Source organism: Lathyrus oleraceus, chromosome 6 (assembly GCF_024323335.1).
Source record: "Lathyrus oleraceus cultivar Zhongwan6 chromosome 6, CAAS_Psat_ZW6_1.0, whole genome shotgun sequence".
Taxonomy (NCBI): domain Eukaryota; kingdom Viridiplantae; phylum Streptophyta; class Magnoliopsida; order Fabales; family Fabaceae; genus Lathyrus; species Lathyrus oleraceus.
Window position 1 is genome coordinate 353,120,141 of NC_066584.1, and position 2,479 is coordinate 353,122,619.

Here is a 2,479-nt window from a genome sequence, read left to right on the forward strand (position 1 = left end):
GTTGGAGTTACAAGGCCATACACACGTGAAATCTGGGCCAGGCAAGAACAAATTCTAGGGTTTCTGGGAACAGTGGACCATCTTCATCTTCAACAACAACTCGTGCCAAAATTTTTTCCAGAAATGAAAATTGAATGCACCATTCTAAACAGCCAACATCACACATCAAAGATACATCATTCATAATCACTAACTCAAGCTAGTCAAGAAGAAACACGCAAAAACAAAATCGAGCATCAACCTTTAATCCAACACAACTTTCAGTAAACTTAATCATTCTTAAAACTAAAACCATCAATGAACTCAGCATCAAGAGACCTATCTAAAACATGTGATAGTTTTAAGAATAGTGAAACTCGAAAAACTCACCAAGGTTGAAGTACAGTTGTGATTTAGAGGTTCTTTGATGGTTTTGACTCGAAACAGATGAAGCTCCCAGCTTGCAATGATGAATGATGATGATGGTTTGGCTCAGGACAGCTTGGAAATGCTCAAATCGGATTCCACCATTGATGTGTGCTTGGTAAAACAGAACATGAAGATGCTGTTACAGCAGAAAAATGAAGCTTGCCATGAGTCTAAAATGATGCTTGGATGGTGAAACAACAATGGCCAGGCTCAGTTCTTTGGAAGTTTTTGAAGATTTTTGGAAAATGCAAGAAAATGAATTTTTAGAGAATGAGATGTTTCTGTGTTTTTGGAGGCTGCCACTAGGGTTCACAATGACAGAAAGTGATGTCCAAAATCTCTGTTTTTAGAGTACAAATCAAAGCTTCATGAAAATATGGGATAGAGTTGTTGAAAGTGTACTTTTCTTCCAATTTTCAAGCAACTAGGTGATGGCTATGTGTACTGCACAAGAATGGGCCTCCAACAAGTTTTAATCAACATTTCAGAACATGTTTGGATGGTAGGAATGGTTGGAAATGATTAATTTAAAACTTCACTTTTTCACCTTACTTAAAATTAATTCAAGTAGGTTCAAAAATGCCATTTTGATTGGTAATGTTTTGGTACATGAAAATTACATTTTTGGAAAGAGGGGTTCAAATGTGACTTGTAGGAAAAAACCCCACCCAAATTGGCCAAATGGTTTGAGAGATATGGCCTTTTGAAGTTCAAGAATTTCTGGAAACGATTCGATCATAACTTGCCAACCATACATGGGAATTGAGAGTTCTTGGACTTTTTGGAAATGGGAGAACAAGATCTTCAACTTTCATGTTGGGCAAAAATTCATTTGAAGCTTGTATCATGATGTAAGTTTGAGGATCAAGACTTTCCATTTTTGGTAAGTTTCAGTTATAGGTCCAGTTTCCATTTTTGGAAATTTCTTGTCTGGCTTCAAATTCTTCCATGGTGGTGTTTGGCATGATACATGAGGCTTATATGGACATGAATGAGACCTCTCAAACCAATTTCCATCATCAAATCACTGATTAAATGGACAGTTGACCAACAGTTGACTTTTTAGGGTTTCTGACTGATTGTGCACTGACTGATGACTTCTGAACATCCAATCCTTGATCAAAACACTTCAAATGGATCCCCAAGTCATGTGAACATGTTGGACCAACCCTAGGGCCTTGGCTCAATGGAATTTGTACTTGCTTGCTTGACTGACTGATCTCCTGACCAGTTTGACCTAATTCCTTGATTGGCTTGCACTTGAGGCAAATGGAACAATGCAATGCTATGCAGTGGACCATGATATGCTATGACCTAATATGAGAATGTATGTACAATGATAGGTGCAAATTTGAGGTGCTACAATGCCCAGAGAGGACATGGTAGGGATCGTTACTACCAGCATACTGCTGCAGTAACAATTCCTGTTGATAATCAACCCGCACAACAGCAACATCAATGGCAGCCATTTCAGCAGAGAACACAATGGGCCGGGTATCAAGTGAGAGGAGGATGACTGATCGTCAGTTTGATAGGCCACCCGTGACGTATGCATTTATGTTAAAGAAGTTAAAAGATCTTGGGTTGGTTCAGTTGAGGACGTTGGCTCCGTTAAGACCAGATCAGAGGCCTTCTAATTATGATGAGAATGCTAAGTGCGAATTCCATTCTGGTTCTCCCGGGCATAACATTGAGGGTTGTAAGGCCTTTAAACATGTGGTTCAAGACCTGGTGGACTCCAAGGCCATCAATTTTGCACCATCGCTGAACGTTAATGCTAATCCCATGTCGACGCATGGTCAGATGGGGGTGAATGTAATTGCTGAGGATCCGGGGCGTATCTGTGTTGTGGGTGAAGAGACTGACAGTGACTGTGAGCTTGACTCATGGATAAAACCGTGCGTACCAGGGATGGAGATCCAGAATTGGAAGGCCGAAAAGATCATCACTGTCACTCTACGTGAAGAGTAATATTTCTGTTTTTTAATTCTGTTTGCATGAAAGCCATACGTGTTGCCCGAAACGTAATGGTTCATTGTAAGGGCCACCTCATGTGTTTCATTTTGCATTG